Raw genomic sequence first — 12,870 nt, forward strand, 5'->3', positions numbered from 1 at the left:
AGAGAATCTCAACTTGAGCAGGCCACAAATTATTTGTACTGAATATTATCATCATTGTTTTGGACAAAAAGGCTTTTTTTCTTTTTTCTTTTTTTTGAACAATAGACATTTTCACAAAAAATGTCAGCTTTTGTCAAAAACTACAGACTTCTTGTTCAAAAAATGATTTCCCCCAAACGCCGTTTTTTGACAAAAACTTGAACAAAAAACAGAAGAAAAACACTGACAAAATGGCAGGGGGAATAGTTTTCATTTATATTTTGTGTGAAGAAGAAAAGAAGAGTCATTTCCCAGCCAGCCCGAGTGTGAGTGTACGATACCGTAGAAGAAAAAACGTGGGTCATGTTAGCCCAAGTCGCCAGAGGTTCAGACCTGCTCCTCCAGCTTTAAAAGGGTTCAATCCCCTCAGGTGCTCAGCTCCCTGTTCCCAAAGCCGCAAGCAGAGAGTTGGCTCCTGTGTCATTCTCAATGGGAACTGTTGGCTGATGAGATCAGAACTGATCCTGCTGAGGGGGCCTGAGCCCAGCTGGAAAGTGCCTCCTAAGAGACCCACCCAATGCCTTGACAGGAGCTTTCCAACCACTTTACAAGGCACGAGGTCACATTGCAGGTGACAGATCCCATGTTCTTCCTTGCCGGGTGTGGATTTCCCCACCCAACCCCTCTCCTTAGACACCCGGTAGCAGTAAGAGAACTTGCATTAATGAACTGGTCACCGGCCCTGGCCCGCATCCAGGTACCTGGCTTGCACCCGCACACCCACGCCCACCATCCCCAGTGCTGTGGACTCCAGTTTCAATTCAGGACCATTACAGAGGCAGGCTGGGCCTCAGAAATGCAGCACATGTTGGTCGCCATCTTTCCTCTCCCTCCCCCTTTCCCCACCAATGGCCAATTAAAAATGCTCAGCCGCTGAATACTGTAAACATGCGCAGGCGAGAGGCAGCCTCTCTGTGGAGCTATTTTTAGCGCTCTGGGAGGCTGGGTGCCATGTCGCATTTACCCGCTGAGTTTCACCATGCTCCAGTTGAGCTGCCCGTCAGTTCTGAGCTCAGGGCCGGAGGCGAAGTCTCCATAGCCCCGGCCTGTCTGCTGCCCTTCCGCCCCAGCCCCGCCATGCAGCCTCAGCAGCTCAGCCATGCTGCTGTAAGTATACAGCACCAAGGGCTACATCCTGCCCTGTGCACCTCTTGGGCCTAAGGGGGTGGGACCCCAAGCGGAATCTGGCCCTAAACCAAAGAGGCTCCTGAATAGTTACCCTTTGTCTCTTGGTTAGCACCCTTTATCTCAGCATCTCGAGGGCCTTTCTCTGCATTAATGAATTAAGCCTCCCAGCTGCCCCCGCCCAGGGATTAACTCCATTTTACAGAAGGGGAAACTGAGTCATGGAGCGGCAACAGGGCCTAATTTCACAGATCTTCCTCACGTGAGCAGTCATTGACTGTGACCCTCAGTAGCTCACCCAAGGGTCCAGCTAGTCAGAGGAAGAGCCATGAAGTGAACCCAGAAGTCCTGGCTATCCTCTAGCCACCAGGCCACAAGATGCTTGTTTCAAGTGAAGGGAGAAATGTCCCCATCAGGTGATAGGTGCTGAAGCAGAGAGAACTGTTCTCTTGCAGAAGAGTGAGAGATTTCAAGGAGCCGGGTGTCTTCCCAGTGAGGTGGGGCTGATGCAGGCAGCAGACCCCTGACACATCCCTCATCCCCGGAGCACCATGGAAATGCCATGTGGAATACAAGATCACCAGGCGCTGGGGCGGGGGCAAGGATTAGCCAGATCCAGGGAAGTGGGCTGGGATGCCTTTGACCTCTAGGCCATGTCTAGCCCAGGTGCAGACTAGCTGCGAATTGCTACCATCCGATGCCTGGTTTGTGGGGCTGGTCCTGGGTCCCAGCAGGCAGGGATTCACCAGGACAGCAGACACTAAACAAGGCCTCCCGCCCTTGTGCCCGTCTCCCCACAGGGACCCAGAACTGAGTCTGACTGGATCAGGAAGCCACCGGCTGCTCTCTCCAGGGGAAGGGCCAGGCAGTGGGAGAACATATCTTGCATTCCCTAAGGGCTAACAGCTTACAGGGTAAGGGACTCCAATGCTGACATCAGGTGGGTCCCTCTAGACAAGGGACCTCCGGGAAGGAGAATGAATGAGGCTGGGATTTTTTAAAGCAACAAACGACGCTGGGCGTCCATCTGAGCTGTGCCAAAGGAGGCCTGGTGTTTGGACAGTGCCCCATGCCCACCAAGGAAAACCAAGCACTCTGAAGGCATCTCGAGTTGGGCACCCAAAAATCAATAGGCCCCTGCGAAAATTTTGGCCCAGGCACCCTCAACTCAGACTTGCCCTGAAGTGTGAGAACAACTGGGTGATTCAAGGTCTCCCCTTGGAAGTTCCTCTCAAATCCACACCACTGAAATCCAGAGTATCCTGCCCTCACACCCTGACTCCTCTCAGAAGATCCAAAGAGCCCCCATACCCCCACAAAGATCCAGAGTGAACCCAATCCTGCTCCCCACAGCAAAGGAGTTGATTTATGGGGCTGATTTATTGAAACCAGGCAAAAAACCCGTGGCATCTTGGGCCACTCTTTGTGGTGAGTTTCTGGGCCTGATACTGCTCAGGTTGTCCCACCGTAAGTCAAGAGTGCCTGTACTAAAGCCAACGGGGCTGCAGCAGAATCAGAATGAGCATCCTCGGGGTTCAACTGAACCTGAAACTCTGGGAAATTCAAGCCCCACGTGAACCAAGACGGGATGCAGCAGCTCCATATGATCCCCTGAGAAGCAAATCTGCCCCACTGCCCGAGGACTTAGCCCCAATCCCAGGGGAAACAACCAGCAGTCAGCAAAGACACACAGTTAACAGGGGATCCGTCCTTCTGCCAGGAGCATCAAGAGAGCAGGTCGGCTGATTCAGAGGCAGTTTAGCCAGGGAGGCATCTGGACACCAGCCTAACGGCCCCCACCAGCCCTAGGTACGTGACAAAGGCCTCTTTCTAGTGCTGACAGGGCCTGGTAGCCAAGCCTTGGGCCCCAGATCCTGGCAGCTCCCAATGAAAACCGACTATTTAAGGGGATGGCAATTGGCAGCCCTGCTGCATCTTCCTGACGGCACAGAGCGGGGCAGAAAGAGCCTGGCTGGGCGTGCAGGGAGCTGCCTGTTCCCATTCACTCTCCCCCTATCCCCAAGCCAGCTCCTTAATGGCCTGGCCAAGCCTTTTGATGAGCTGCTGGCATAGTCCCTTTCCCAGTTTCCTTCCTCCCAGTGAGTGCCAGGATCCCTGCACAAAAGCCTGCAAAGCGAGGGTACAGGAAGGCCCTTTCAGGCTCTCTCTTATTGCCAGGGGGCAGTGGGGGGTGGGATAGCAGCAGCTGCCTCCTCCCCACCCCCGCAGTTACTTTAACAGGATTAGTCAGAACCTGCTTTGATGGCGCTCGGGGACAAACGGCAAAGATGGCGTGAAAATCACCAGTCACTTTCAGAGAACTGGGTGGACGTTCCCACCCCAGCTGCTGCTGCTCAGGGTGCCAGCTAGTTTCACGCCTCCCCTGGGAGGTGAGAATGTCTGCTCCAATTTATGGAGGGGGAAACTGAGGCAGGGAGAGGGGAAGTGACATGCCCCAAGTTCACATAGTGAGGGGCTGAGAGGAGGACCCAGGAGTCGTGACAACGCAGGGTCGGCATCTGTGCAACATGCCCAATCAACCAAAACAGAAGCTGTGGGTAGAAGCTGGAGGGAAAAGTGTAAAGAGAAGGGATGAGCCAGTCCCTCTCCTAGGACAGTGAGGGAAGGGAAGAAAAGGGTTAAAAAACCTCTTTACCATTAGGCCCTGATCCTTCAAAGACATGGGGGAGGGCCAACCCTTGTGCCCAAATGGGGCCACAATGACTTCACAGGCAGATGGGCTGCCACTGTTATCAACTCTTGTCATTATATTCTTGGGCTATCTGGTGTTTTTCTTAAAGCCCCAGCTCCTGGAGTCAGGTGACTGCCTGAGAACCTCAGCTTTCATTTTAAAAGAAACAAAAAGGTAAGTTTCTAGCTCTCGTGGTTGCAGAGGAAAGCTAGAAAGCCAGATCCCCCGAAGCCAGACTCCCAAAGCTCCCCCTAGACCAGAAGGTGAATACAAAGCCAATGAAAATCCCCAGAAAGAGACTGCTCTTCAAGGTCTAGCTTCTTCTATCACTGTCTCGGATCAGTGCAGGCACAGAGGGCTTCACTCTCCCAGCCTGGCAACATGCCCTGTGCCAAGCTTGCAGGAGATATGTCTCAACCCAATGCACACACAGAGTTTTACTTCCCAGGGCTAGTGGGGAAAAACTAAATATATCAGCAGGCCGAAGACCATCTCTGGAGCTAGTTCTATCCCTATGCTATCCGAGTGCCTGTAGCACTGGCCTGGGTTACACCTGGGCAGTCCCCATTGACTTCAGCCTGGGCGTAAGAGAGCAGAGTTTAGCTGTCTATGTCAGGGACACTGAACTGGGGTGACTGCTAGAGAGAAGCTGCCCTTCAGTTGACCCGCCGCACCCCTCAACTAGCCTCCCTCGAACTGCTGGGGGTTAGTGGAAACATTTATTCCTTTGCTGCAGGGTTTCCCCCTCTGACACAGCCGGTGCCAGTCCCCATCAGAGATAGGATACTGGGTTAGAGGGACCCAGTGGTTTGATTCAATCTGGCGATTCCCATGCCCCCCTCTTTACCGGTAGACAATAAAATGGCCTATCCATTCAGCTCCTGTTATTTATGTGCAGATCCTGAGCATCCGATAGACTAAGAACCCGTGTTACAGCCCAGAGGCCTTAGCAAGGGCCCGGGGGTTGCTCTGTGATGAGGTTTTCTGTTTGTTTGGGTGGGAGGGAAGGGAGTTAGTTGGTAAAATGAGACAGTCTTAAATATTTTTGGCTTGTGGGAAATTTCTCTCTTTCTCTCACCTCTTCATTAAAATAATAATAATTAAATTAAACGGGGAGTGACCTCCTGAAAATTAAAACTTCACTTGCTGAGACTTGTGCCCAGGAACTAACCTGAGCGGCTCCTTTCTCCTGCCTTCGGTTGTACACAAAGTGCTTTCCGATTGGCTGATTCCCTGGAATAGATTCAGTTGCTATGATACCAAGTTTGCTTTTAACGAACCCCAGAAAATTAATGGCATTCAGCAGATATGTCCTTAAAGTGGAACCTATTTTAAGAAATTCTTCCTGACTGGTTTACAAGGAGTCGGCAGGAAAAAGAAAGCTTCCAGAAACCAACATACCCTGAGAGCTTCCTCAGGTCCTCCTCTCCATAAAAAGCCATTAATATAGATGTCACCGAGCAAATATTTCCTGCAAAGAATCCCTTTCAATCTGGGCACCCATGGCAGAGGGAGCCAGGATTCAGAAGATAAGGCATCAACCATGTTGCATTATTCCTTTGGATTATGCTGCGGCATAAATACTGTCTGACAGGTTAATATGACAATATGAGTATTGCACAGACACTGCAAATGTTTTCCACCATCATTAGCTTCCATTTCTTTCCACTGAGTTGACCCCGCCCTGCCTGGGGTGCATGAGTGTACAATTTAACCAGTGATGTGCAGGAAGACAGCGTGAAACATACTAAATGTGTCAATTTTATAGGCCTGCACCCTGCTAGTAGAAGGCTCCAGCATTATCGGAACTAGGCAAAAACAGGCCCTGATCTTATAGTGGCAAAAAAGCTGGGATTTTCAAAGGGATCTACCAGGATTAGGCTCCTAAATCCCACTGGAATTCAATAGGAGCCAGACACCGAACCCTTTTGAAAACCATCTTTGAAAAATCTCAGGCCAGACTCGCATGGGAGTCAATGGAAGTCTTGCCTCAGTCAGGGACCCCAAGGTCCAACCCATTGAAATAAATGCATGCCGCTACCGGGAAGGTTTCACATCAGCCCCAGACAATAGCCCAGTGCAACAGAAGTGAAAATCACCCTAAACAAAACATTTCCCGGAGAAGGCATGATTGGAAATGGACCCAGCCTGACCTACCCACAGCAAATCCAAAGGTATATTCTATTCCCTATACAAAGGCACTGCAATGGGTTATTTTCCTAGTGGAGAACAGCCCTTCCCCACCCTCTCTCCTTCGGGGTCCTCAGAGCCCTTGTCTAATTCATCGGGCCGGCAAAGAAGAGTGCGAGGCGAAGGCCATGCACTCCTGCTGGCTCCATAGCGCACTTTTCTGTCCCGAGTACCTGTGGTAAGACCAGCTAATGACATGGCTTGCCTGCCTTCCTTCCACTCAAACCTCGGCTGGACAAAGGGCCTCGAGACGCAACAGAGTGGCAGCCAGGGCTTTCAACTCAGAATTGAAGAATTTCCCCCAGAATCCTACGCTCCGGCCCCCCTCCCCACAGCCCCCGCCCACCAAGGAATGTGGAGGTGGGTGCTCCATCCAACACACCCCTTCTCTGCCATTCTGCCCCTGCAGCGCTGTGGGGGGCTGTCGGTGTAGGGGCTGCATTGCAACAACAAAACCCTCAGGATGGGGCTGGACTGGCCAAAACATCCTGCAGGGCCTTTGTGAAGGGCTCACCTGGTGGCCAGGGCCACCTGTGCTAATGACGATTGAAATCCCAGACCAAGGTGCACAGCCCTCAGGCAGCCCTCGGTGCTATGCTGGCCAGGGTAACAGGAGAGTCTTTGGTGGCTGTTTATTAATAGACCCCTCTGCTAAGTAACCAGCACAGAAACGGCAGTCAGCTGAAAACAATCCTTGTTTGTCTGAGATCGCTCTGCTGTTCCCCCTTCCTGCCGCTCCCGTCACAGTTCTGCTGCAGCCTTCAAACCAAGGGGCTGTCTGATGTTTTTCTCTTTCCGTTCTCTCTTTGTTGGCTTAACCGTGGACATCAGGCGAAGCTGAACTTGGTATAATCTGAAACAAGCCACAGGCAAGATCTTCTCTCTCTCTGGCTGATGGCTCCCGACACCCCCAGTCCAGTGCGTGGGCCAGCTTTGATGTCACAGCCCAGACCAGTTATATTCCCAGCAAGGCAGAAGGAAGAAAACGCTTTAGATAAATTTTTGTCCTCCAGTCCACAGAAAAGCAATGTGAGATGGACACAAGGTGGCAAGAAGGACCCTCCTTTAGGGACATTAAAATGGCCTGAACCTTCTTCATGGAAACCTAGTGTGAGATTTACAAGGCGGAAACCCAAGTGAGGGGAGGAAAGAGAGGCAAGATTACACCAGCACAAACCCAGAGGGCTCCTTGGCTGTCAGTGCAGATACTCCAGGGCTTCACTTGTAACGAAAGAGGTGCTGGGGCTCAAGCAATTTTTTTATTTTCATAACTGATGCAGCAAGCCCAGAGGTGCCGGGGCCACGAACTGCCAGGCCCAGAGGTGCCGGGGCCAGGAACTGCCAGGCCCAGAGGTGCCAGGGCCAGGAACTGCCAGGCCCAGAGGTGCCAGGGCCAGGAACTGCTGAGCCCAGAGGTGCCAGGGCCATGAACTGCCAGGCCCAGAGGTGCCAGGGCCATGAACTGCCAGGCCCAGAGGTACCGGGGCCATGAACTGCCAGGCCCAGAGGTGCCAGAGCCATGAACAGCCGAGCCCAGAGGTGCCAGGGCCAGGAACTGCCGAGCCCAGAGGTGCCAGGGCCAGGAACTGCCAGGCCCAGAGGTGCCAGGGCCAGGAACTGCCAGGCCCAGAGGTGCTGGGACTCAGCCCTGGCAAGCCCTTCTGGACAAATTAAGTGCTGAGTTACTCTGGTGTAAATGGGATGAGAATTTGGCCCTTGGTGCAAGATAAAGAGAGATCCTTATCACAGCACCTTGGAGAGAGAGCGTGAGCTGGAGAGGAAAAGGGGAAGTGCCCATACTGAAGCAGAGAATTCCACGTAGACAGACTGACAAGCCTGTGGCCGACTGTCCAAAAGGGGGCAGAGATGGGGACAAAGATGAGGTCAAGAGTAGAGACCTGGGCATGGGTGACGGGGCTTGGCCACAATCCCCTCCCTGCCGCAGGGAGCACGCTGGTGGTGGACACTGCTACCTTGATGGGAACAGGGTGGTGGGTGACAACCCATGATGGTGGCTTGGCAAGGCCAACACACTATGCGGTGCGCAGGCCCCGGCCAGAGAGAGGGTGCAGCAATACCTGTGCCACAGGCCCCCTCAGAGAGGAGAAATACCCACTTTTCCCTCCCACTCTGGGGCCCCGGGAACTGGTGATCCATGGTCCCTCCCTGCAAGTCTTACTCATGGGAGTAGCACTTACTCTTGCAGATAGTCCTCTTGGCTTCAGTGGGGCCAATTGCCCAGGCAAGGCCTGGGCCCTGGGTCCCTTAACGGCAGTAAGACCCACCCCTGCATGGAGAAGGTTCACACCCAGAGATGGGGACAAAGCGAGTTCATTACTCCGGGGGTGGGGCTAGTGTTTTAAATGGACAAGACCCCGTCCTTCCTCCCGTGAGAACACTGTTTTGCTCTATACATTACATACGATCTGCAGGGCCTAGGAGACCCAACCCTATGGGCAGTGATGCCCAAATCGTGTGATGACATTTTGAAAACGCCCCTTCCTGGCAGCTCGCTCACCTGTGCACTGAATATCGAGCCAACCTCTGATGCTCCCCAGCCGGAGGCCAAGAACCAGGGCTGCTTTAGCTGGAACATGCAGGGACTTCCCAAGCTTCCTCTGATACTGGCTACCCACGGAGCTGGTCCCTGCTCACAACCAGACCCCACCCAGGATACGCCACCATAATCGACCCACGTGGATCAGCTGCATTGATCATCACATTACAGATAAACCGGGACAACGGCGACACTAGCAGGGAAGGTTTTAAGAGGGTAGTCATCCTGTTCCCTCCTGCACTGTGTCAGGACATCAGCTTCATGCATTATCTGCTTAACTTAACAGCCAGTACATGCAACCCTGTACGGTCAATGCAGCTATAGATGTGAGTAACAGCCAGCTTGAGGAGTAACGATGCCAGAATCTTCAGCATTACAACTGTTCCATATGTGCAGGCTCCAGCGGGCTGGGTTTCAGTAGGGGGAGAGAAGAGAGGCCTAGTTATAACAAAACAAGCGTGCTGTAAATAGCAGGTGGGTTCTGCAGAATGGGAACAGGTTTAAAGGGGCTGCAAATTGCTAAGGGGGCATTTGATGTTTTTTAATAAATGATTTTTCCCCTCTTCTGCTCAGGGGGGAGAAAATAGGTGCATTAAACAGGAGCACATCCCTTGGCCAAAGGGCATCAGTGAACGCAGGCAAGGTTTTTATCTGAGGCCCATCACCATAATATTCATGAACTGTATCATCCCCACTCTGGCATCACAAGGACATTGCTTAAGCTGCATAATTAGGCCCCAATCCTGTAAACACTTTAAGCATGTGCTTAACTTTACCCCTGTAACCTGTCCTGTTGGAAGGAAACAGGAGAGCTCCCGGGCTGAGGCTGTGTTCGCACAGTGCCCAGTGCTGGGTCATCACGGGGGCTTCGAGGCACTACTGCAATACAAAGAACAAATCACACGTGATTGTGGAACTGGGCCTTAAAATGCAAAGGGGCCAGTGCCGCTGCCTTCACTCGCCACTTACCACGCCCTACTGCAAGTGCAGACCCAAAAGGCAGTTGTGGCTGTAACTGTATCAGGCTGCAGACTATCCAAACATACCCAGATATTGCCCAACCCTGCAGCATTTGGACAGGCCAAGCTCCCAGAGATGTCAGTGCTCCAGGGACTACAGAGTCAGTCTCATCAATAGTGACAGTAAAATAATTATAATGCCACCACAGTGTCTGCTGTATGGACAGTCACCAAGATATTTTGAAATATTAACAACAGTGAAGCAAGACAAATAGACGGACCGGAAATGACAGTAAGAGTTTAGAATGGAACGTGCTTCTCAGACTTAAGTCGAGCATTGCTATGAACAACACTGTAATATCTATATAGACACAGACAAACAATGGGACCTTCTATGAAATTGACTTATTTTTCCTCCCAATGAGACAGATCGTCCAGTCCACATGGACTTCACCCATTAACTCTGATACAATTTGCTTGTTGCGACACATTTAAGCAACTTTCCTTCTACATCACCATAAATGGTGTTTTGCTCAAGGTTCCTTTGAAGCCATCTCTATTCTATTTATCTCTGTACGTGCACAATGACAATATTTAATTGTCAATGTGAAAATTAAAACCATTGTGGGAAAATAAGAAGTTGCTGGAGTTTATAGTTGGCCCAGGGACCATTAGACTGGAATGGAAATAATCACCAGAAAACCAGATGTTATCCCTGGGCCTCAAGAAATGATTAAAGACAAAAACCCATGGAAATTTCAACCAAATAGACACAGCACATTTCACTTTAAATCTCTCTCCCTTTGCAAAAGGTGCATGCGCTTCCTTTAGAAAGCTGCCAATAATTCAGAGGCTGGTGGCGTGTGGAAATTCACTCCCCAGTTTAACTACAGGGAGAGCTCTCAGATGGTAGGAAGTCCTGGAGAATAGTGAATCAGTTTTTACATTCGGTTCTCTAGCTTTATGATATCACATACACTCATACAGCTAGATAACCAAAGACAAAAACCAACCCAGTCCTTTCAATATAGGCCTCGGTCATTCCATGCACACAACATATACACACACACCTTGCTTGGATCCTGCTGCCACTTCCTGCTTCATGCACCCAGCACAGTACAAAATAAAAACCAAATCCTTTTAGATCTACAGATCGGATTCCTGCCTTTCAAGATCCTTCCCATTTCATATTTTTCTTAACTAGGAAGCCTCTCTCTTGCAATCCAGGCTGATTCCATGCATCTTAATCCCTGTGTATATTGCAACACACACACATCCTAATGCAACACACAAATCCACGCACTCTTTATGCAATAGTCACAGCTAACTCACACAGGCAACCAGGAAAAATTAAGCATTTATCTAGAATAATGTCACCCAAATTGTCCCTTCTCCCTAGAGATCTGCTTCCTTCTCACACCCAAATTTACCTTCAACCCCTCTCACTGTGCTGGGCTCTGACTTTGTAATTACTGTAAATTACTGGCGTGAGAAATGCTGAGTCATGAGGACTCAGATGATGAAACAGAAATATTCATCTTAAAGGGACCTCCCAGGATTTTCGAGGTGCCTCCTGCCCCCGTTCTCCCCATCTTTGCTCTTATTTGGCATCTCTGGGCTCCGTTGAAGCTCTTTCTGCTCCCCTTGCCCCACTCCTAGCCCCAGGCTGGGCCTTGAGGGGAGCCCCTGGAGTTTTTCAGACAGTCTTAAACCAGGAGTGTTAAAAAAAGGCCCCGTTTCTGGGTCTGTCACAAGCAGAAGAATCAGCCCAAAGCAAAGGCTGCAACCCAACGGGCCTAACAAACGGGCAGAGAAACTCTCACCCACCCGTCCTGCACAAGCTACTCCCAGTCAGGGCCCGGATTTCGGAGGTAAAATCAGCAAATAGGCCAGAGGCCTAACCTGGGGGGGGGGGAATGGAGAGCAGCTTCATTTGCCCTTTGTATAGGGGGAAATGGGTTATTTGGCGGGGTGTGGGGGTGTCCGTGTCCGTCCTTTGCAACCAGCCAGTGAGAAGGGAGAGAAACAACTTCTCCTCTTTGCTCGCCGGAGTAACACACAACCGGACACCGGCGCAAAGAATCACACGCGGGGAACGGAACGGAACGGAACGGAAAGTACCTTCGCCTTGTGCTGCTCCTCCTGCGGTCAGCGGGTCTCGGCCTGCCCCTGGGAACGGCTGCCAGCTCCCGGCTCCGCTTCTCCTTCCACGCCTCGGAGAGTGGAGGAAGGAAGGTGGGAAAAGCTTGCTGGACTCTAGGCAAAAAGCCCCCTCCCCAAATAATCCCTCCCCGCCCGCCAGCGGCTCCAGCACAACGTGCTCCCGGGCCGGCGCTTGGCGCTTTCCTGGTCTCCCCCTAAAGTTGATCCAAAGCCTCCTTTGGGCAGCGGGGAAAGTGCACATGGGGGGGGAGGGGGGGAGAGAAGTGGTCTGAGAAAGTCTGGGGGGGGGGAGATAAAGAGAGGCGACCGCAGGGGACAAAGCCAGACTCTCTGGGCTGGGCCAGCCTGCGAGAAAGGCCAGCTCGGGGGGGCGCAGCCAGACAGGGCGGAGGTCAGGCACCCGGGCTCGGGGGAGGTCAGCACCATCGGACATGCTTATTGCTACATGGCTGAGCAACTGGAAGTCTGCAGGGTACCAGGGAGGGGCTCCGTGTCCCCCCCCGCCCCTTTTCCGAGCCCCCTTTCTGTCCCAGACACACCAGCTCCACCGCCGAGCGGCTGCGGGGCCAGAGAGTGCCCCCACCGCACCCACACCCACACCCACTGACTCGGAGCATCCCGTGAGCTCTCTGAGCTCCGCTCCCCTCCGCACCGCACCGCACCCGAGCGAGCCCAGGACGGACGGAGCCTGCACAAGGACTCGTGCAAATAGAGCCACTTCGCCGCCTCCGTTTTACCGAGATTTTAAAGATTCAAAATTGGACTTTTGTGTCGGGCCCTGGAGAGGAGGGGGAAGACCCTTCCCCCCCCCCCGCGCCCCAACACCCTTTGGCTTCTCTGCCTGAACCAGGACTGCGAGATTTTGGGACCTAAGTCGTTTATTAAAATTAAACCGATTGCAACAGCAACAATTTACACACACGCACACACACACACTAGGACATGAGATCCCTGCCCTTGCAAGGGGCAGTAATTGAGCTGCTCACAACAATGTTTAGAGGAGCGATCTGTTTATCCAGCCCCCCCACCCCTTTTGCTCAGGGAAATAGTCTCCCCCGCGCCGCCCCGATCTCCCTGGCAATTGTACTCTGAGTCGAAATGGGAAAGGTCCCATTAGCCATTGGCACAAGGTGCTGCCCGTCTCA

The 12,870-nt window shown here is 52.2% G+C and overlaps 1 long non-coding RNA gene across 7 annotated transcripts in view; it reads right to left on the bottom strand.

The window, feature by feature from the left end:
- The window catches only part of LOC115638716, a 122,050-nt gene that overhangs the window by 72,332 nt on the left and 36,848 nt on the right, over positions 1-12,870 (bottom strand). The window contains exon 1 of one of the 7 annotated variants that reach the window (XR_003997509.1): positions 11,684-11,862. The exons of the other annotated variants lie outside the window; for them this stretch is intronic. This is a non-coding gene — a long non-coding RNA (uncharacterized LOC115638716). Of the gene's footprint in view, positions 1-11,683; positions 11,863-12,870 lie in introns of those variants that run through there. 7 annotated transcript variants of the gene reach the window in all.

The sequence above is a fragment of the Gopherus evgoodei genome, chromosome 22 (assembly GCF_007399415.2).
Source record: "Gopherus evgoodei ecotype Sinaloan lineage chromosome 22, rGopEvg1_v1.p, whole genome shotgun sequence".
In the NCBI taxonomy this organism is placed as follows: Eukaryota; Metazoa; Chordata; order Testudines; family Testudinidae; genus Gopherus; species Gopherus evgoodei.